Source organism: Helianthus annuus, chromosome 6 (genome assembly GCF_002127325.2).
Source record: "Helianthus annuus cultivar XRQ/B chromosome 6, HanXRQr2.0-SUNRISE, whole genome shotgun sequence".
In the NCBI taxonomy this organism is placed as follows: Eukaryota; Viridiplantae; Streptophyta; class Magnoliopsida; order Asterales; family Asteraceae; genus Helianthus; species Helianthus annuus.
In genome coordinates, this window is record NC_035438.2 from 115,755,977 (window position 1) to 115,780,350 (window position 24,374).

General features: G+C 38.8%; 1 pseudogene; it reads right to left on the bottom strand.

The window, feature by feature from the left end:
- Positions 1-8,097: 8,097 nt before the first annotated feature.
- LOC118479619 overlaps positions 8,098-24,374 on the bottom strand; it is a 49,855-nt pseudogene continuing 33,578 nt past the window's right edge.

Consider the following 24,374-nt stretch of genomic DNA (forward strand, 5'->3'; position numbering starts at 1 on the left):
AATCGCTGTCTCGATCCTCGCAGAGACTCAGCCCTGATGTTTTCCGGTTTCAATGCTTCAACTTGGGCATTTCGGATCTGGGTAGGGAGGTTAGACTGGATGGTAAGTTGCAATGCTCGCACACGCTTTGGTATAGTGTCCTTTCGGCTGAGGGCGTCTGCCACGACATTGGCTTTGCCCGGATGGTACTTGATAGCGCATTCGTAATCATTCAAGAGTTCGACCCAGCGGCGCTGTCGCATGTTCAATTCCTTTTGCCTAAAGATATGCTCGAGACTCCTGTGGTCGGTGTAAATAGTGCACTTGGTACCATACAGGTAATGTCTCCATATCTTAAGAGCAAAGATCACTGCTCCCAATTCCAAATCGTGCGTAGTGTAGTTTCTTTCATGCGTCTTGAGTTGTCGAGAGGCGTAGGCAATAACTTTCTCGCGTTGCATCAACACGCAACCGAGCCCATGGATAGACGCATCGCAGTAAACCACAAAGTCGTCAGTGCCTTCAGGCAACGAGAGAATAGGAGCGCTACAGAGGTTATCCTTTAGCCTTCGAAAGGCCGACTCCTGAGCTTCATTCCACTTGTAAACAATGCCTTTCTGAGTAAGAGTTGTGAGGGGTTGTGCAATCTTTGAGAATCCCTTGATGAATCTGCGGTAGTATCCTGCCAATCCCAAGAATTGGCGAACTTCGGTTGGGGTCTTGGGCGTAGGCCAATTCTTTATCGAGTCGATCTTAGCGGGGTCGACATGAATGCCGTCCCTGTTGACCACATGCCCAAGGAAATGGACCTCTCGAAGCCAAAAGTCACACTTCGAGAATTTGGCGTACAATTGCTCATTGCGTAAGAGTTCGAGGATAAGGCGTAGGTGTCGTTCATGCTCTTCTTGACTTTTCGAGTAGATCAGAATGTCGTCGATAAACACAATCACGAATTTGTCGAGGTACGGCTTGCACACTCGGTTCATGAGATCCATGAAAACCGCAGGTGCGTTAGTCATACCGAAAGGCATAACGAGGAACTCGTAATGACCGTAACGAGTTCTGAACGCAGTCTTGGAGATGTCTTCATTACGAACTCTCAGCTGATGATAGCCTGATCGCAGGTCAATCTTATAATAGTAGCTCGATCCTTGCAACTGATCGAATAGGTCGTCGATACGCGGGAGAGGGTAACGATTCTTGATGGTGACCTTGTTCAACTCACGGTAGTCGATGCACATTCGGAATGTGCCATCCTTCTTCTTGACAAAGAGTACTGGTGCTCCCCAGGGTGATGAACTAGGACGGATAAATCCTTTATCCAATAGTTCCTGTAGTTGCGTAGAGAGTTCTTTCAGTTCTGCAGGGGCTAGACGGTACGGCGCACGAGCTATGGGTGCTGCTCCGGGAGCTAGCTCGATTTGGAATTCGACCTGACGGTGGGGAGGGAGTCCAGGTAGTTCCTCAGGAAATACCTCGGGATAGTCACGTACTACAGGAAAATCTTCAACCCTCTTCTCCTTTTCGTGGGTGTTGGTGACAAGTGCTAGGATAGCGGTGTGCCCTTTTTGTAAACACTTCTGGGCTTTCAGGAGCGAGATAATGCCTGTGACTTCACCACCTTTGTTGCCTTGAACGATGAGGGGTTGGCCAGAACGACGAGGTATACGAATTGCTTTCTCTTGACAGAGGATCTCAGCGCGATGTTTGGATAACCAATCCATACCGATGACGACGTCGAAGCTTCCAAGTTTGACAGGGAAAAGATCGATACTAAACGTGTGACCAGACATTTCTAGCGTGCAGTCGTGGATCACGTGCGTGGCCTCGATGTTCCTACCATTGGCTATCTCGACGACGTGCTTAGAACTTAATAATGCAGGCGGGTGCTTAAGTTTCTTACTAATGCGAAGGGATACATAACTGGCATCGGCACCGGAAGCAAATAACACAGAAACATAACGATCATCAAGTAGGAACTTACCCGCCACGACGTTGGGGTCGTTCCTTGCTTCTCCAGCTCCAATCACAAAAGCTCTTCCCCTTGCACCATTTCCAGCATTGTTGTTTTGCTCATTGTTCCCAGCTCCCTGGTTGTTGTTGTGATTCTGATTCAGCTCAGGGCAATCCTTTCGCATGTGCCCTGTTGCCCCGCATTTAAAACATGCTCGGTTGTTTCCCTGCTGCTGTTGCTGTTGAGGTTGTTGCTGATTCTGCCTTGCTGGGAACTGACTTCTACAATCCTTGGCCTCGTGCCCCATCTTGTGGCACCGCTGACACTGACCTTTGTTACAAGCCCCATTGTGGTGCCTGTTACACTTGTTGCACTTAGGGTAGCTTCCTCGGTAGCCACCCTGTTGTTGAGTGCCCTTGTTGTTGTCAGTTTTCCTTTGCTGAGTTGGGGCTTGAGTAGGGTTAGCGTCCTTGCCCTGATTTCCATCCCACTTTCGTTTGCCATCACTAGAAGTTCCTTCCGCAGCACTGGTCCTTTTGGGCAACCTGCCCTCCTCCACAGCCTGGTTAGTGAGTTTGTGGGCAAGACGAACCACAGGCTGTATGGTAGTGAGGTTGGCCGAAGTTACATGGCTTCTGATTTCCGGGACTAAGCCCTTGATGTACAATTCGATCCTTCGGTACATGGGTCGGGACATGTTTGGGCAAAGAGCAGCATAGTCGTTGGACAGCTTGGTGTAGGTCTCAATCTCTGACCCAACCATCTTGAGTTCATAGTACTCGTCCTCGAGTTTGTGGATGTCATCCCTGTGACAGTACTCTTCCTTGATCATATCCTTGAAATCTTCCCATGCAGTAGCGTTAGCAGTCTCCAACCCAAGCATTTGAATTTGCGCCTTCCACCACGAAAGTGCGCTTCCCTCAAGAGTACCAGTAGCAAACTTCACCCAATTAGCAGGGGAACACTCGCAGACAGCAAAAACAGCTTCGACCTTCTCGATCCAGTGTAGAAGACCTATGGCGCCCTCAGTGCCATTGAACGGAAGAGGCTTGCAATCCATGAAGGTCTTGAAAGTACAGACACGTGGTTGCACAGGCGCAGGCTGACCTGTTGTGAGGAGTGAAGCGAAATAGGTTTAGAGGCGAAAAGACGATGTGGCGGTAGGATCTAAACATCCTAAAACAACGAGCTTGCCTATAGGGTGAGCTGCGAAAGCTGCAGCCACCGTGTTGAGTAGGTTAGTGAACTGAGCCTGAGTCATGTTGACGTTTCCTCGTCCGCGTCCACTCATTGTCTTCATAACCAGAAAACATAGTATGAGTGTGGTGTCGTAACATAGCGAGAATGAGATAGAAGAGAGGAGGCGTATCTATCTAATCAGGCAAACTAGTACGTATAGTAAAGCAGAAAGCATAGAACAAACAGGCAAGTAAATATGGGTCCGAGCTATGAGGTCAGATAAGTCGAGCCTTGCACTTGGAGTGTAGTGTCGTCACGAGTCACGGGTTATAGTCTGGTTTTTCTCAAAAAGATTTTCCCCCTTTTTAAAACCAAGTTCACTATAACCAATGGCTCTGATACCAATCTGTCACACCCCCAAATTCCACCTGCGGAATAACACCCGCTTGAGGGCGTGACTGACCAGGATCCAGCCACCAATTATACTAAGCATTGGTTAATAGTAAAGTAATTGCTATCTAAAATAGTTAGCAACATCATAGTTTAAGTTCGATAGTAAGTTTAAACAAAACAGCGGAAGCATAAACCAAATAGTTTTAAAAGATAGTTCATGGTTCAAGATAAATAAAACCCAACACACGGGTTTTGACGATCACTACACATTCCCAAGCAGCAGCTCCTCAGTCACTGGTTACCTGCAAAGCATGCAGTAAGGGGTCAACAATAATGCTGAGTGAGTTCACTAGTTGTCCAGTTTTAATTACCAAAAACTCGTTTCACCAGTTAATTTATCCGTTTATACATGCCATGGGGAGCTACCCCAAAAGTTAGCGACTAAACTGTTTTTCCAATACCGAACACTAGGTAACCGTTTGCGTTTCCGCAGGATGCCCCGATGTCAATGTTCTATCATCATTGACGGATGCCTGAGTACATTAGTTCACGACCGATCCCATACCATGGCACGGTGTGAGGTTGGTAAAACCTAAATAGCGCTATCAACTAATAACCCGTTCGCCTGGCCCCGGCGACTAATCGGTATTATGTAGTAGGGACTTGAGTGATAGAGTTGCGTTTAGTGCCGTTTGGTTGCATTCCGTATAACTAGGGAAGGAAAGTGAATGGTATCCCCTTTACAAGGGGATAGGGTTGATTTAGTCTCGTGTCCCAAACCACCGGGACGCATGCTTTTAAGTTGTGAACTCACCTTGGGTTGCTCGGTAGATTAAATACCCGGTCAATCACGTTGGTCACCACGTCCTAGCATGGTTACCAAATATAGGTCAAGTCGGGGTACAAGTAATCACGTATAGCAAACGCATATAGGCACACTTAATCATGCATACAATCAAACAGTTGGGGTATTGGGCCTAAACAGTAACAGATACACAAGCAGTCCAGTTAATCACTTAGTCCAACAAGCTTCTGGCCCAATAACAGCCCAGTTGAAACAAGAGTGCATGGCTTCGAGTCGCAACTAGGGATTGCGACTCGCAACCTTGGTTTCGGCTCGTCATGCATTGGTCCCGAGTCGTAATCAAGGATTCGACTCGCAACCGTTGTTTCGGTTCATCATGCCAGGTCTCGAGTGTGCTGCTTTCGAGTCGCAATCTCGAGTCGCAACTAGAAGATCTCGAGTTGTCATGCCTTGGTCTCGAGTCGCAACCAAGGGTTCCGACTCGCAACCGCAATTTTGTGCACTGATTCTTCTAGAACCTGTCCTATTGTACGATCCAATGATATTGCATTTTCATGTAATTTGTGTACTATTCCCACTAAACATGTTTTGTTGTCTGAATATACACCAAAACAGATCAAACAAGCAGAATTTCAAATATTCATGTGACACTCAAGCTGTTCATCATAATATTCATTCTTTCAGCCAAAATAAACCTATCTTGACTCTCACTAAAACTGTTTTATCCATAACTATTATCAAGAATAATATGTAGTTATGCAATCACTAAGGTCATCAAAATTATCAACACATGATCTAACTATCAAGGCAACTAGCAAGAATACCATGAAAACAAGATCTCTATCATTTCTTGGCATAAATCCATCATTTAATTCATACAAGCTCATCCGTAACATCTAAGCATATTTTTCACATAATTTGTCTCATTTAAAAGCTCTAGCACTTATCAATTATATAGACATACACCCACAAACTAACCGGATGGGTATGGAGATATGGAAAGTGGTTGAAGGAAGTTCCAAGTGTCCCGTGTGAGAGTGAGAGCTTGTGTTCGAGAGCTTGATGTTGTCGGCTTGATCCGAGGGGTGTGGTCTCCGGTAGAGTTCAAGAGGGAATGAGAGGATGATGGTGAATGTGGGTGTTTGTAGGGTTTTAGGGTTTAAGTGTGAGAGGAGGGTGTGAGAGGAGTGTTGTAAAAATGGTTAAGGGAGGGGAGGGTCGGTTTATATAGTGTCACGAGTGGGTTAGGGTGTGGTTGCGACTTGGGCTTCCATATGGCCCAATCCAAACCGGCAACCGGCCATTAATATGTGTACTGTTCACTCGAGACCAAGGGTTTCGAGTTGACTCATGGTTGCGACTCCCTTATCAATTATATATACACACTCATACACACATATATATATATATATATATACATACACATATTAATACGTACATGTTATCTCAATTAGCACGCCACGATGTTCACAAACTTTCATTTAATATAACTCGCGCTTATATATATACAAGTAGGTTGAATACAGAAATGGTTGCTCGGGAAAACCCGAAGTGTCACAAACTCCATGATGACATCATCCTAGAACACCTCAAATCCGTTGATTTCATGGTTAAAAGTGAAGATTCAAAGGTGAAAAAGATGAAGGAGTGCGTGTAGATCATAGAAGTACAAGATTTAGGTTGAAAACTTACAAGAATCGCGAGAAATCGAGAGAGCAGTGTGCTTGAGGGAGCTGGTCGAGCAAAGGAGCTATCACATCACAAATGATGTGACAGGAGGGTATTCATAGGGTTTCCCAAAAAGGAAAGTGCATAGGGTCGAGTGGGTCACCGATCGGATGACTCTCCGATCGGACGGCAATCCAATTAGATGGCAATCCAATCGGTTGGCCATCCAATCGAGCGGTCACTCGATCGAGTGGCTTCGACGCTTCGAGTTTTGGCGTTTCGTTTCGTGCGTTGGGTTTTGCGATGCGAGTTTCGATTAAGCGGCGCGATAGAGTTACCCATTAGTTACACAAATAACTTAACTACTATATCTAACATACAATCATCATAAATAACTTGCGTTTAGCGTTTGTGATTCATTTGCGATAGAGTTACGATTGCCTTACGATTAATCACCACAAACAATTAATAAATAAACATGCACAAGTAACACATAAGTAACACACACACGTAAAACAATATCCAGAACGCATAATTCGGGTTGCGAATGCGATTGCGATAAGTGATAAGCGATAAAACAAGAGATAGAACTCGATTAAACCTCGATTATTAACAAGGACTCCACATAATACAACAAATGTGATAAAATAAATAGATTATCTACAAGTCAAAGAAGTTAAAATAGTAGTTAAGCAAAGAGTGACAGATCGTAATTAGCAATCTTTTCTTCCTTTGACTTCAATCTTGACCTTGACTTTGACTTTCGAAACACGGGGTGTTACAGTATGTCTAAACGAACTGTGGTTAGGTTAAAGTATTAACCTGAAATTGCAGGTTGTCACATCATCCCCAAGTTGAAAGAAATTTCGTCCTGAAATTTGATAAGCAGTCACAGAAGAGTGAATAGATAAGTTAAGATGACTGTGGGTTTTCCTCGGGTACCACATCATCCCCAAGTTGAAAGGGAATTTCGTCCTGAAATTCGCTAGTCGTATCAGTGTTAGGTTCACTGGTTTTGAATAAATGAGGATACTTGAGCATCATCTGATCCTTGCGTTCCCACGTGAACTCCGGTCCACGCTTTGAGTTCCAACAAACTCTTACGATAGGTATCCGACAGTGTTTATGGACCTTGACTTCCCGGTCTATGATTTCAACCGGTTCCTCGATAAATTGCAACTTGCCATCGATTTTTAGTTCTTTGAAAGGAACCATAAGTGTTTCATCAAACAAACACTTCTTTAAGTTAGAGAAGTGAAAGATGTTGTGTATGCTACTGAGTTCATCAGGCAATTCGAGTCTATAAGACATCATACCGATTCTTTCTAAAATCTTAAACGGCCCAACCTAACGCGGGTTAAGTTTGCCTCGTTTCCTAAAACAAACTACACCCTTCTAGGGTGAGACTTTCAATAGAACACGATCGCCCATGGCGAATCCTAAGGGTTTTCTACGCTTGTCGGCGATTTTAAAACAGAAAATGAGAAATAATGAAACACAAGATTTCATTGGATTCGTATTTGTATGATGGTTGTAAAGGCACAACTGTCACACCCAGTAGGTTCACACATAAAATAAAATAAATATTTGAGATCCCGCCCGCAAATTTGAGATCCCGCCCAGTAGATTTCAGCTGTGTTTGAAAGATGTATATGGAGCCATTTAACTTTATTTTAGTTGGGTTATGCTTTGAAGTATTCTACATAAAGCTTCAAGTGTTGTACTTGTTGAAAAAGTGGCAAATGACCATTCTTGCCCTTGCAATATGCATTAAAGATATAGTATAGATAAAAAGTGATTGTGGGTTGGCTTGACCCGAAATATAGCTTCTTTGACCCATTTACCCACCCGCCCGCCTATTTTGCCACCCATATGACTTGCAGCCAGCATTATCAGAATGTTCAGATTGCAAATAATGATTTTGACAATATATTAGAAAAACTTTGATTATTTATGTGAATATATAGTTTTAACAGTCATATTTTGCACATAAATAACACAAAAATATCAAAAGGTGGAGAAAAAAGTGATTGTGGGTCGACTTGACCCGCATCAAAACACCTTCTATGACCCATTTACCCACCCCAACCAATGAACCGACCCACACATTTTACCACCTCTACAACTTGCAGCCAACATTATAAAGATTGTTTGGATTGCAAATATTGATTCGGACCTCTTTGGATACAAAGTCAATGATGCTAGACACAGAAGCTTCAGCTCCGGGCTTCATCACCACAAACGCCACCGAAATCTCTCCTGCTTCCTCATCTCTGATTTTGTTTAGTACGCAGATCGAAAACAATATCACAAATCCAATTAAAAAATGAAAGTAACTTTAAATTCTTGTTATGTGATGAGATTATTTTCATTGACTTGTCCAAAAGTATATGTTTTGACTTGCAAATTTACACAATTTAGTACACTTTCCAAAAAATATTTGATAACCTCAAAAAACCAAAAAAATGGCCTTATATTTGCATGGAAATCTTTGTTTATATTGGATTTGACATATTATGAGTCTTTTTACAAAAAATAACAATAGGCAGTTCTATTTTGAGATTTCTAAAGTTCATGTATCATCCACATCTTTTTTTTAATTATATCAAATGACAACAAAATCAGAAAGAAATTAGTCACACTCACCCTGTTACTACAACATCAAGAATGGCTGGATGAGATGCAAGCACATCCTCTAAATCACCAAGAGCAATCTGCAGCTCAATCATCTTATTCATTTAAAGTAACTAATTTTACTCTCTTTTGTAGTAAAGCCTTTCATTTATTTGATTACCTGAAACCCTTTGTACTTTATCATCTCTTTAACGCGATCAACTATATACAAATACCCGTCTTGGTCAAAATAAACAATGTCTCATGTATGTAGCCAACCATCCTTATCAATGGTCGATGACGTTGCCTCCACATTGTTCAAATATTCTAGCAAATTCAGAACCAAAAAACACGTATATCAACATTCATTGACGAAACAAGAAATCTTTAGAAATACATGATATCTAACAGGTATTGATGAATAGATCAACTACTACAAGTCTACAAAAAAAAGTCTTTTATAAATACTATATGTGGGATATTTATATCAGAAAGAAAGATCTCTGATATAACTACCTTTCATTATAGCAGGTGTGACATCTGTGTCTCTACGACCATCATACAAATGCAAATCAATGAAATCTTGTGTTTCATGCTAGGAATTTATACAATTCCATGTGACTTTTGCACATATCAATCCTAGTTCAATTTAAAACTTTAAATCGCTTTCTGGAAAGTTATACGCAAACTGATGCGTAAAAGTAATCTGTTTAACACGACAAACACTCCGGAACAGTGATATAGGCTTAACATACCATAAATAACCTTTACATAACTTAGAAATAAGTTTTGAAGGGTTTGGTGTGTCGAAAACAAGTTTATTCGATCACAGGGACTATTTACGACAAACTACGAAAGTCTGCCGATTTGTATAGTAACGAACATTCCGGAACTTGATCATAAGCTAAACATACCCTAAATATCCTTTACATAGCTTAGAAATAGGCTTTGAGGGGTTCGGTATGCGAAAATATGCTTATTTGATCAATAGGGACTAAAAGCGTCAAAAAGTGCATAAGTTTGCAATTACGCGCATATCTTACGTTCTGAACATATCCGGACATCCAAAAATTTCTGTAATCATTAAAATATTTTATTTTAGTGATTGGAATGCAAAAATACAATTCGTCGCGTAATTTGGATCGATTTCGCGTCCATTCGAGTTTTCGTCGTAATTAACCGAATAACGTGACCGTACGACCAAACGAACTGACATCCGAGATATTTTCAAGATATTTCATGTCCCCTATACTTTTACTTCATTATTGAGCCTTGAAAATGGGTTAACGGGGCTTAAACGCGTCGGAAATCAAGTTTTGTGCGTGTAGGGACCTGTTTTGTCAATTCTGGAAAGTTGCTCGCGCCACGCGACGGCCCTGTCTGGGCAGAAACATTGAACCCGCAACCAGTAGCTGTTCCTTGGGTTTTTTTACATGGTTTTAACATACTTTGGGCTGGTACTTGGACTCCCCTAGTATCTAAATCAGTGGGTAACAAATGTATGGCTATGATCAAAGCTCTAAACATGTGGAATGATCCTAACGGTTCTTGAATTTCTATATAAACCCATCAATTTTCATTTCAAATTGCTCACTTCATAATTTTCTTCTCTAATCTGCTATTGGGGCTATCCCTTCTTGGTTGAAGGCTCCTTTCTTCAGTTTTCTTGTTCTCGATCAAAGCTTGGACCTTTTGTAAGTCTCCTTCATGCTTGGTTATGCATTTCAAGCATGAAAGTCAAACAGTGTTTGACTTTCTGCTTTGACCATGAATTGATCAACACAAAGTTCGTTTGAACTTTGCAACGTGAGCGTAATCACGATGGTTATAGTCCTTGTGACTATACCTACTGATTACCACGTTGATTAGGCGTAGTGACGAGTCAATGTTTCGGTCAAAATGCGTATTTATGCGTATTTTGCAACGAAGCTATTTTCGGGTATCCAAACACTTTGTTTTGATATCAAACCTATTTTCTAACTTAGTTCACTTTTAGTCTAGTGCTTGTATAGGGTCGTAAGTCAAGCGGTCTTGACAACCGCTTAGACTTTCGAATCCGACCCGTTTGGTCGTTTGTTAGGATCCGACCAAGCATATTTTGTGACCATAGTTGTACAGGGAATAACTTTCTGAGGTTATACCTTATGGTCACTTAGTTTAATTAGTTGTATGATAGGCAGTTTATATGCCTTAGGTAAATGACCAAAATGCCCTTTTCATGCATAATTTGAATTTAAGCATATGTAACCTAAATTTTGTCACTTAAACTGATTATGAAACATATTTAAACATGTTAGGGCATATAATACTTGTCATAGGACTAGTTAGGCGTCTCGAACGCGCATTCGCGCGAACGACGCGTTAAAGTAGCGTAGACTACCTTAACGGGTCGTAACGGGTCATAAGCACTTAGGATAGGTTCCAATTTAGAATGTAGGCTTTGTTAAGCCATATCACCTGAGTTCCAATACTCATTTGGTTTACGAGACCTCATTCTACCCAATTTTCCGATTTAGGTATCGATTATTTAACATAGTGATTCCATACTAGGTGCCACTTGATTCCTTGAATTCCGAGTTTTGTTAGGACACTTAATCAAGGATATTTGCAATCTCAAGTGAATACATAGTCCCCTCTTTGGATAAGGCAATCGAAAAGTACATTGACGGCCTCCCTGACCCAGTTCAGGACATTGTTACTGGTAGCAACCCTACTACCATCAGACAGGCCATTGAACTGTCTGCTACCCTGACTGAATCTCAAATCAGGAAGGGTAAGCTTTTCCGAAAAGGCGACCATAAACCATCTGACGAGTCTGCACAAGAAAAACCAAAGGATAAACAGACTGAGTCCTCCAAAAAGTCGAAGAAGCGTAAGGCATCACAAAACTTCGCAGTAGTTGCTCTAAATAATCAGGTTGCACCAAACCAGCCAACACAGCCTCGTACTAGGAAAAACTACGTTGGCACTGCACCTTTGTGCAACAAATGCAACCGTCATCATCTGGAACAAACACCAGGTCACAAATGTACCCACTGTGGGCGGTTGGGACATTTGGTCAATACATGCTGTCATGCTATCCAAAACCAAGTTGCTGCAAATCCTGCTACTGCTCAAGCACCATTTCCACCTGGATCGTGCTACAACTGTGGTGATCTTACTCACTATCGGAACAATTGCCCGAGGCTTGTTAACGCAAATCCAGCACGTGGACGAGTGTTTAACATAAATGAGGCAAACGTAAATGACAATGCAGCAGTGAACAATTAGACTTTTGTATTTTCCTTGTTGTTGTATTTGACGCTTGAAACAATTCAGTTGATATATAAATAAATTTGTTGCTTCACTTTTATTAACAAAACTGATACGATTGTGTGTATGTGTGACATACCCCTACGATGCCGACGCCAAGGAACCGTGTTCCTTGCAAAACAAACTACTCATGTGGTTCTTTCATTTTTTATGATCACTCGTGATCTTCCCGAAAATCCTAATTACTCGTTTCTTTTAAGAAACAAAGTATAAGGTACAAATTACAAATTCTTAAACAGATACTTGAAATACCATTTCAAATCCTTGATTTGATATCTAAAGGTACTTTCATAAATCCTTAATTGGACCTATGCTATATGACTATGTATACGATTATCAATAACATTTTTGCTTCGTATGTTGACTTAACGTGCCTAGCACATTGATTTCAAGGACCCTTCTTGCATCATATGCTGACTTAGCATATCTAGTGTCACGGCCCCCGTCCCGGTGTTACCCGGTCCAGGAGCCGCGGGACAGAACCCGTGGTATTTATTATTTGATTTGACAGCGGAAGTTTAACAGGATCTTTTAAAACTTGAAAATGCCCAATTATTTTATTTCACAATTTGGGACAACCCCATAATTTACAGTAAAGGGGAATTTCACGAGGAAATCCCTTATTTTACAAAACAGGTTTATTTATTTTATGGAGCCACCACTTCAAGCTTTTTATTACTCCGTAGCACTTTTCCTTGGTTCACAGTAAGTCACCTGAAACATGTTTAAAAAGATTTTATCAGCGGGGAAATACTTGTCACACCCCAACCAATGGCGGAAACATCGGGATGAGACGAAGTGTGAAGATTGCTAGAGACATCATAACGCTATTTGTGACAATATTTAAATAATCCCAATTTCATTTCATAACTTCAAATAGTCAACATTACACAAACTCAAATGACAACAAGTTCCAAAAGTAATACATAACAACATAAGCAAAATTGATACAACATATTAAACCTAAACGTCTATATGTGTATCTAGGCATCAACGCTACTTCTTTTCATAGCATCGTCATCATCAACCTGTAACATGTTTAAAAATACAATTCAATGCAAAAGCAAAGGCGAGTATACAAGTTTGATACGTACATAGCAAAAGATAAGTTTTGAACAATTCCTCATAGCAAGCATGTGATTCAAGATAAGCCTTTAAATATGGTATGTGTCTAACATATCAAACCAAGGAAACACAATATGCTCATGACATAACCGAAGATAAAGAGGCGGGTCGTTAATCCTATAGTGCTACATATGTCACGGTTTGGCTCGTACGAAGTTAATGATAAATTCGACACATAAGATTAATCCAAGTTTAAAGCATCAAGCCATCACGTATACAAGCATGTTATAGGAATGTTCATGTGTTTAAGCAAAATGTTCATGTGTAAGTTTGTTGATAGATAAACATGTTACACCCCAAAAGTGGTAAAAGTAAAAAGGGGAAATACGAGTATACTCACAAAGTTTGCATATGCTTTCCAATTATCCAATTATTGACGAGTTGATGAGGTTGGAAGATTGAATGTGTAGGGTTAAAGTTCAAGTATGCTTAGAGTCGAGATTCGGCATTCAAAACAACATAAAAAGTAAGATATGTGAATAGCATGTGAAAATAATCATCTTCAACACTTAACACTTGTATGACACTTGGTAACCACAAGGGTTATGATAATGTTTTCATGAGTTGAACACCCATAAGAATCACAACAAGGTTTAGGTCTTAGGTGATGTTCTACTACTTTAACATATAAACATGAGTTCAACATCAAAGGTTCGAATGAGTGTATATATATATATATATATCTAGGTTAAGTACTACATATTATTTAGTCCAATAACTCAAGTAGGAGGTAGAAGATTAGAATCTTCATTTAGGCACCTCGTGTTATCATAGATGTCATGTATGGGGTAGGAAGGACATGCTTCCATTTAGGAACCCCTTGAATGTTCACCACTTCACTTGGTGTAACAACAACCAAGGAGGGTCACGAACTAGGATTTGCACAATAACATAAACAACCTAACTATAGAGAAATCATCAAATCACGTGAGGATTGTATGTAGGACAACCCAAGTTGTTCCCTAATCACTCATTCATCAAGACCTAAGCTTGACATGATTTGTGGGTTGAAACCCTAGACAAAACACCAAGTTTATGAGGTTTAATCCTCTGATTTTAAATGTCTCAACCTTGTTTTTAAGCTTAACCAACCATGGGATAAGTTGTAAGCATTAGGACATAGGTATGAGATGTGTTGAACACAAGTTACATAGGTTTAAACAAGTTTTTGATGAACATAAAAACAAACAGAAAGTTTATGGACGATTTCGGGGCATTTCCAGGTCTGATTTCTCCAAGGAGAAGTCTAGGAATCGAACCCCATGATTATCCAAGTAAGTAGGAAAAAGAATCAAGTGATTTCGTTAAGAAATGAGTGAGTTATGCTCATTTTCGTGAAGGGGTGTCAATCTGCTCGAACCTTTGCTTTCAGCTACGGTTTGGAGGATGTTTTGAGAGTTTTTAGTGTTGCAAAAGTGGTAGAGAGGCTGGTTATAAGTGGTATTTATAGGGGGAAGGATTAGGGTTTCAATGGGTTGGGCTTTGGAAGTGTTTAGAAGGGGTTACACCTTGAAACTAGCCCACAAAACCCAACTATATGGGGCTGAATTTTGCTGAATTGGGGCTGCCATATTTCTATATTTTTTTTTTATTTTTAAAACATTATAACGAGTAATTTTGTTAATGAAGTTGTCTAATAATATGCAACAATGTTTCCCCTAACTTGTAAAAAGGTAAAATATGAAATAAAACATGATTTAACTAGGTAAAAAGTGTAATTTACAAGTATGTAACATGTTTGTAAGGGACAAGTATATGTCACATATTAGATGATTAACCGTTGTATAAATAAGCATATTATTAGAGGTTTCTAGGTATCAACAATTTAAGGACAAGCATGGACATGCATCGTGAATAAGTATCGTATAAGTATGAATTACAAATAAGGATTCGATGTACAATGAATTCGAACGTATGAACATGTATGAATATGTAGATGGTGAATTTAAAGAAATACGAATTTTATTTATGATCCAAGTCTCGGATTTTACAACGAAAAGACGACTACAATAATACAAGATTTCCAAAAATAGCATTACAAGTCGAGCTTTCTAACTATGGAAAGTATGAAAAAGCAGGGCGTTACAGTCTCCCCTCCTTTAGGAAATTTCGTCCCGAAATTTATTCAAGAGGAAGACCTTGGAGAAAAAGCATTTTGGCTAAAAGAATCGAGACTTGGGAGTTTTGAAATGTTTAGAAAAGTACGAAATTTTGAAGAACGATAGGATAGAAATTTGTTTGACTAAAATGAGTTGAGGCATTTAAGCATAGGTAAAACGTGTATGCGTGCGCATAGGCAAAGGAGTTTAAATAAGTTTGAACGTCCCAGAATGGAGAGGTATCTTTAAAATATGATATCCAAGAAGTATAACTTTCGTATAATGCGTTTAGTATTTTGATGAAAAGTGTGGTAGTTTGCATGGGGAATCTAAAGGATAGTATAAAAATCACATTTTCGTAAAAATTGTTTATTGAGAGTAACGAAAAGATTTGGTACTTTGAATAACGCGTTAAAGGTATACTAAGTACATTTACATAAGAGTAAAGAATAGGAAGATGGTTTTAAAGGTAATGAGATAAGTTAGGATTTGAATGTTTAAACAAGCTTGATTGCGAACGGGGTTCATATGAAAGAAAGGATAATGGAGAATAATAGGAGTATGGGGTGAACAATTGACACTAAATGAATGCAAGTATATGAATGATATAAGTATTAGATAGACGAAAGTAGCGTGTTAAAGATGAAGTCTCGTCATGGATAATCGGATATAATGCGTTTGTGAGTTATTTAAAGTTTGTATTAGGTCAAAGGGTCTGCAAAACACTGAATTTCTCATGGCACGTTTTACGACGGTTTGGTAACATGGTGAAACACTTATATATAGGAAGTACCAGCGGCGTATCCACCATGTTTTGACCATGTCACGTCTGTCTCGTATTCGGTGTCAGGTTACGTTCCGTGTCTTACCATACACTGTAGTACACTCTATGGTTCTCATACACCTATCACTATAATCCCGTGTGCACCCGCGATTATTTTGATCGTCGCATGATCTGCATAGCTTGTACTAGTTGTGTATGAATCCGGGTATACATAAAAATTTAGAATGTGCACGTGTAAGAATGTAGTATGTAAGCAAGTCCATGCTTAAGTATGTATGGGACCCATGCAAGCAAATCTCTTGGATTACCCTCGCGTATAGGTACGAATGTATGAATCATGAGTATGGATGAAAGTATGAGCATAAGTTTAACTATGAATACGCATGTATGTATGAGCATAAACATAAACGTGTAAGTAGTATGTGTATAAGTACAAGCATAAACATATGAACATAGGTATAGGTATGAATAATAAATATTGCGTATATAGTGTACGTTGAGACATTGCGGAAAAAAAAGGTTAAGTATGTAGATACGGACGATATAAATGATGTTATCGCGAGATATCGACTAAAATGTGTATGATGATGTGCATGTATAGTTGTTTAAACAAAACGTTGAGTTTGTCGAATCAAAATTAGATTGAGCTTGGTTTGAAAGGTAGAATATAGGTTGTATATGTAAAGGAACATAAAGTACTCGTTGGTTATGCATAACGTATTTTGTAACAAATAGAAATGCTAATTTTGTTTAAAAGGGTTTACGTAATCCGAAAAAAATGGTCGGTCCCTATGAAGTCTTCTTGCCCACGTGTTTTGTAAATTGGTGTAGGAAAAAGGTTTTCATTAAAAAGTAAGTTCGTTTCATCAAATAAGAAATTTTGAATTTAGTAGGTTCTTGTGAAAACTAGGATTCTTAGAAGAGAAATTTAGCAAAAGCACTTAGTGATTAAAAAAAATTAACAAATGATTTGTTGATGTTAAAAAGGGTATTTGGTAAAACAATCATATAACTTCTATAAGATCTTATAAGTATTTGAGAAAGGTTGGTTGGATTTTGATTAAAAGTAGAAGGTGAGCATGTTTTAGTGATTAAGTCGAATATGAAGTTCATGGGCAAGAGTTTCATTGAGCCGATTAAATTGATAGGTAGCATTTCGTAAGGTTTTGAAGTTCGAGCAATAAAACGTTTTAAGACATGATTATGAATCTCGCGTATATGAGTTGAGTGAAAATAGATTGTAGAATAAGAAGTACGTTTGATAAAACAATGCATTTTGAAATCGGTATGAGTGGGTATTTTGAATAATGATAAACAATTTGGGTATAAAATATGATCGAGTTTGTATCATAAGGTATTTTGAAGAGACGTTTTGGTAACGATCACCTAGGTAAGGGAATCACCCCTAACTCGTTGGTGAGGTCGTTTTTAAGAAAAGGGGAGTGGAGTTAATCGTCAAGGTAAGGAAATCACTCCAATCTTAATGATATGTCTCCACTCGTTGTTACAAGGAATATGAATTTAAATTATGTGAAATCATGCATATATATAAATGTATGGAAAAGGTTCAATATGTTGTGTGCATGGAAAGAGAATATCGAAAGTATACTCGAGTTTGAAAGATTGCATCGTATAAAATAAATATTAGGAACACATGTCGATCAAAATTTAGATGGTTCCAAAACGGAACTTTGACTAACCAAAGTGGTCGAAAAGTCTTTTGAATTTGAGGAGCATGCTTTGGCCTAATAGGTAAAATACTCTCGCCGACAAGTCGGTTAACGGTATTTACCCTTCCGGTTACTACATGTCCCAAATCAATCGAAATTTCGAGACTTGGCGGGATTTATAAAAAAAATACCAAGAATTGGAACTAGTCGACAAGGTGCGGGTTTCACCCCTAACTTGACGATTTCGTATCCTAAGTGTGGTTGGTACTCGTCGGGTCAAAATTTAATTTCGACATGTTGACGAGGGTCCACTAGAATTTGAAATTTGAGTTTTACCATTAAGATGTGGATTTCACTCCTAGCTTAATGGCGATATCTCGTGTAAAAAAAAAAGAATATGTAGATTGAGAGTCGTTCACCAAACTGTGGGTTTCACGCCTATTTTGGTGAATTCGTCTCGAGTGTTTACGGATTTAGAATAGTCGAGTAAAATGCATGAGGGAAAGAGTATGTTAAAGGAATAAACAACAAATATAAACTCACAATGAAGCATATTAAAAATAGCACATAATGAGTGGGACAATAAAACATGTATTAGCACATAATAAAGCAAGTATAGCATGTCAAGTGTTAACACATAAGCGACATATATGCTTAAAAGATCAAAAGAGAATAAATAAGAGCAAATAAGGTAGCATGCAAGTAGTTTCAAGTAAAACATAAGAATAAGGCTCTAAAACTATAGACTAGGCTAAAGCATTCCTACTTTTCCTAATTCCCTATAGTTATGGCTCTGATACCAATCTGTCACACCCCAACCAATGGCGGAAACATCGGGATGAGACGAAGTGTGAAGATTGCTAGAGACATCATAACGCTATTTGTGACAATATTTAAATAATCCCAATTTCATTTCATAACTTCAAATAGTCAACATTACACAAACTCAAATGACAACAAGTTCCAAAAGTAATACATAACAACATAAGCAAAATTGATACAAGATATTAAACCTAAACGTCTATATGTGTATCTAGGCATCAACGCTACTTCTTTTCATAGCATCGTCATCATCAACCTGTAACATGTTTAAAAATACAATTCAATGCAAAAGCAAAGGCGAGTATACAAGTTTGATACGTACATAGCAAAAGATAAGTTTTGAACAATTCCTCATAGCAAGCATGTGATTCAAGATAAGCCTTTAAATATGGTATGTGTCTAACATATCAAACCAAGGAAACACAATATGCTCATGACATAACCGAAGATAAAGAGGCGGCTCGTTAATTCTATAGCGCTACATATGTCACGGTTTGGCTCGTACGAAGTTAATGATAAATTCGACAAATAAGATTAATCCAAGTTTAAAGCATCAAGCCATCACGTATACAAGCATGTTATAGGAATGTTCATGTGTTTAAGCAAAATGTTCATGTGTAAGTTTGTTGATAGATAAACATGTTACACCCCAAAAGTGGTAAAAGTAAAAAGGGGAAATACGAGTATACTCACAAAGTTTGCATATGCTTTCCAATTATCCAATTATTGACGAGTTGATGAGGTTGGAAGATTGAATGTGTAGGGTTAAAGTTCAAGTATGCTTAGAGTCGAGATTCGGCATTCAAAACAACATAAAAAGTAAGATATGTGAATAGCATGTGAAAATAATCATCTTCAACACTTAACACTTGTATGACACTTGGTAACCACAAGGGTTATGATAATGTTTTCATGAGTTGAACACCCATAAGAATCACAACAAGGTTTAGGTCTTAGGTGATGTTCTACTACTTTAACATATAAACATGAGTTCAACATCAAAGGTTCGAATGAGTGTATATATATATATATCTAGGTTAAGTACTACATATTATTTAGTCCAATAACTCAAGTAGGAGGTAGAAGATTAGAATCTTCATTTAGGCACCTCGTGTTATCATAGATGTCATGTATGGGGTAGGAAGGACATGCTTCCATTTAGGAACCCCTTGAATGTTCACCACTTCACTTGGTGTAACAACAACCAAGGAGGGTCACGAACTAGGATTTGCACAATAACATAAACAACCTAACTATAGAGAAATCATCAAATCACGTGAGGATTGTATGTAGGACAACCCAAGTTGTTCCCTAATCACTCATTCATCAAGACCTAAGCTTGACATGATTTGTGGGTTGAAACCCTAGACAAAACACCAAGTTTATGAGGTTTAATCCTCTGATTTTAAATGTCTCAACCTTGTTTTTAAGCTTAACCAACCATGGGATAAGTTGTAAGCACTAGGACATAGGTATGAGATGTGTTGAACACAAGTTACATAGGTTTAAACAAGTTTTTGATGAACATAAAAACAAACCATAAGTGTATGGACGATTTCGGGGCATTTCCAGGTCTGATTTCTCAAAGGAGAAGTCTAGGAATCGAACCCCATGATTATCCAAGTAAGTAGGAAAAAGAATCAAGTGATTTCGTTAAGAAATGAGTGAGTTATGCTCATTTTCGTGAAGGGGTGTCAATCTGCTCGAACCTTTGCTTTCAGCTACGGTTTGGAGGATGTTTTGAGAGTTTTTATTGTTGCAAAAGTGGTAGAGAGGCTGGTTATAAGTGGTATTTATAGGGGGAAGGATTAGGGTTTCAATGGGTTGGGCTTTGGAAGTGTTTAGAAGGGGTTACACCTTGAAACTAGCCCACAAAACCCAACTATATGGGGCTGAATTTTGCTGAATTGGGGCTGCCATATTTCTTTATTTTTTTTTTATTTTTAAAACATTATAACGAGTAATTTTGTTAATGAAGTTGTCTAATAATATGCAACAATGTTTCCCCTAACTTGTAACGAGGTAAAATATGAAATAAAACATGATTTAACTAGGTAAAAAGTGTAATGTACAAGTATGTAACATGTTTGTAAGTGACAAGTATATGTCACATATTAGATGATTAACCGTTGTATAAATAAGCATATTATTAGAGGTTTCTAGGTATCAACAATTTAAGGACAAGCATGGACATGCATCGTGAATAAGTATCGTATAAGTATGAATTACAAATAGGGATTCGATGTACAATGAATTCGAACGTATGAACATGTATGAATATGTAGATGGTGAATTTAAAGAAATACGAATTTTATTTATGATCCAAGTCTCGGATTTTACAACGAAAAGACGACTACAATAATACAAGATTTCCAAAAATAGCATTACAAGTCGAGCTTTCGAACTATGGAAAGTATGAAAAAGCAGGGCGTTACAATACTGGCGAGTCACTCAGGTTATATAAAACGACACATTAGGTATAAATTACAGCATAAGAGCGATAACAATGGCTACTATCTTATTTTTGTCTGGCGCCGTGTCACACCCTGGTGACAATGGTCATACCACTATTGGGCCCTTTTACCCAAGTAGTGATGATTATCACTGTTAGGTTTGTTAACCTAACCGTGAGAAATTAGTAATGTGCACAATACCCCACGTGCCAGTGATTCAAGATAACCACGACTTAATCCCTGTAATTATAACTTTTGAAAATAATTTGAGTATTGTAAAACATTGTTGATAAAAAGAGAATGACTCACATTGCAAGTTTAACATAACAGAACCTTGCCTACTGATTTTAGCCTTGTAACCTAGGTAAATAACAATGCACACGAAACTAGGTCAGTAACTTAATACAACATTTACGATAAGCTCACGAAATCAAAACCCTCACGACGAATGACAAAGTATAGCCCGAATTTGGGCAGCACTTAAACATCCATCGGATCGGTTTCAATCGATCGGACATTGTATCGTAGCAGTGACCGATTATTACCCTGTTGTCGCAGCAGAGATTCGTGCGTGTGTGTGTTTTTGAACGAAACAGTGAATAACTTGACGTAGGAAACGAATTTGGACGTCGTAACAATACGACCATGCAAGTGCCAAACCCCTGATTTATATGCTGGAAAATGGTCTCCCCCGCGTGGCGCGCCAGACCCACCTGGTCCTGGCGTGTGGCGCGACGGGTCCACTTTTAGGCTAGGGTAGCCTCGTGTCTAACATAGCCCTGGTGAGTCAACTTTCGAAGAAATTCGTGTTTTACAACGAATTTGAGGGATAATTTTTAGTTAGGGTTTACCCCCCTTGAGTTTTAGGGGCCTTGATTCTAGTTCCGATTGTTCTGAAAATTTTAGGGGTTATGCCATATTACTTGGGGGTCTCAATTAGGGTTTCCTATTGGAGGTTAATAAAGTAAGAAATAGTAATTTCGGCGAGAGTTGTTACATCTAGCACCTTGATTTCATGAATACTACACTTCGTATGTTGACCTAACATACTTAGTACATGAATTTCAAAACATTTTCACTACACAAATTCCAAATCCTCATAGGATCTTCCTATCTTAATAGTTAAATCCTTATGGATGTTTGAAGCGCAAAATCAAAAGTCCTTAATTGGATTCCTTGTGTGCTATAATACGAATGTCACGATACGACAAAGACAAAGCCAAATCCTTATAAGATCTTCCTATCTTCATAGTTAGATTTTTAGGGATGTTTTGAGTACCAATTGAAGTCCTTGATTAGATTTCTGGTGTACTTTAAATGCATTGATTCAAGGTAATGAACCGTATTAAACTTGTCAAAGTTCTTGGAATTCACGTCATGACCCAGAGTTTACTTGGGAGCGTGCAGATCAAATCAAATCAAAGTATCCGCACTTGTTTCACAACTCCCCTGCAGCCGATAACGCAACTTGAATTTCGAGACGAAATTCTTTTAACGGGGGGAGAATGTGACAACTGGCACCGTTTTAAATTCATCCTCCATAAGAATACGATGGGTGCAAAAAGTGGGGCTAATCCCCTTGATATCGGACAATTTCCACGCAATCGCCTCTTTGTGCTCTTTTAGCACCTCAACTAACTTCCTCTTCTCCTCCTCCGTCAATCTAGAAGAGATAATGACATGCAAACTCGAGTTCTCTCCTAAAACTACGTACTCTAGGTGTGGCGGGAGAACCTTAAGCTCTAAGGGTGGATCCGTTACGGGTTTACTCTCACTCTCTTCTCTAACCTCACAAAGATCTAAGGTCCCGGGGACCCAAGACGAATCTACTTCCTCACCCTCATCAACGAATTCCTCTTCAACTTCTACGTCACTAACTAGATCGGCCCCATTAATGAAATCTAGGCACCTATCAACGCATGAGATGAACGAATCTAGGAAGTAAACGGAAGGACATGGGTCGCTAGAATCATCGCTACCACTAGGATGTCGCATGAATATGCGATTATGTGATTATGTGTTTATATGTAATTCTAATACTCGCTATCTAAGTCCTGGAAGAATCTTCCGTATTTTCGTATGTTAGATTCTCAGAAGGATACTCAAAGTACTATCTTAAATTCCTTAAGGGGCTTTTCTATGCAAATAGTAAGAACCTTGGATTAAAGTGCTATTTCAAAACGATTATTTGATTCAAAGTTAAAAAGATCCTTTAGTAGTCTATTTAAAGAGATCGTACGACGGTCTAGTTAAGGAGATCATGTGTTGATCTAGTTAAAAAGATCGTTCGTTAATCTAGTTAAAAAGATCCTTTGGTGGCCTAGTCAAGTCATTACATGTTTGTTCGATTGATTTTTCCCCTACGCATTATGAAATGAACTGTGTGGACTGTGCAAGGAATTACGTAATTATGGATGCATACAGAATTATAGAATTCAGTGCACAGAAACCACAACAAGTTTTGTCATGTGTTAAGACCTATAGTGATAAGAATAACGAAACAGGAACAATGTAAAAAGGGCATGGTGGATACGCCGCTGGTACTTCCTATGTATAAGTGTTCCTTATTACATTGTGAGCGTAGCGTTATTTAAATTACTAGAAGTCCTGGATCTTGACCAATGTTATTTTATCTTACACTCTCCAACTCCAATTTCAAACATACACAAGTTTCCCATAATAGTCTTCATACGAAACATTCTTCCATCCATTATTCGAAACTCCAAAGTTCATACTATTTTTCTGCAACAAGGACATCACTTTGACAATTAACGAAATTCGCTAAAAATCCAAACGTGGCCCAGAGTTTTTACTTAAGGTACGGAGTATTCATTCGAAAGTGAAACAATCACATTTGTTTTCACAGGATTCCCCTAAAATTTAAATTTCGTGACGAAATTTCCTAAAGTAGGGGAGACTGTGACATCTGTGTCTCTACACCATCATACAAATGCAAATCCAATGAAATCTTGTGTTTCATTCTAGGAATTTGTACAATTCCATGTGAATTTTGTACATATCAATCCTACTTCAATTTCAAGCTTTACATAACTTAGAAATAAGTTTTGAATCATTTGGGGTGTCGAAAACAAGTTTATCCGATCGCAGGGACTATTTACGACAAACTGTGAAAGTCTGCCGATTCGTATAGTAACGAACATTCCGGAACTTGATCATAAGCTAAACATATCCTAAATATCCTTTACATAGCTTAGAAATAGGCTTTGAGGGTTTCGGTATGCGAAAATATGCTTATTTGATCAATAGGGACTAAAAGCGTCAAAAAGCGCATAAGTTTGCAATTACGCGCATATCTTACATTCTGAACATATCCGGACATCCAAAAATTTTTGTAATCATTAAAATATTTTATTATAGTGCTTGGAATGCAAAAATACTGTTGGTGCATATGTCTGTCGACTTCGTCTTGTATCGAGTCATGTATTAAAATAGGATAGACTGGAGCTCGGTAGTCAAGAAAATAGGATTTTAGGGTTGTTGGACCAGTTCACACAAAC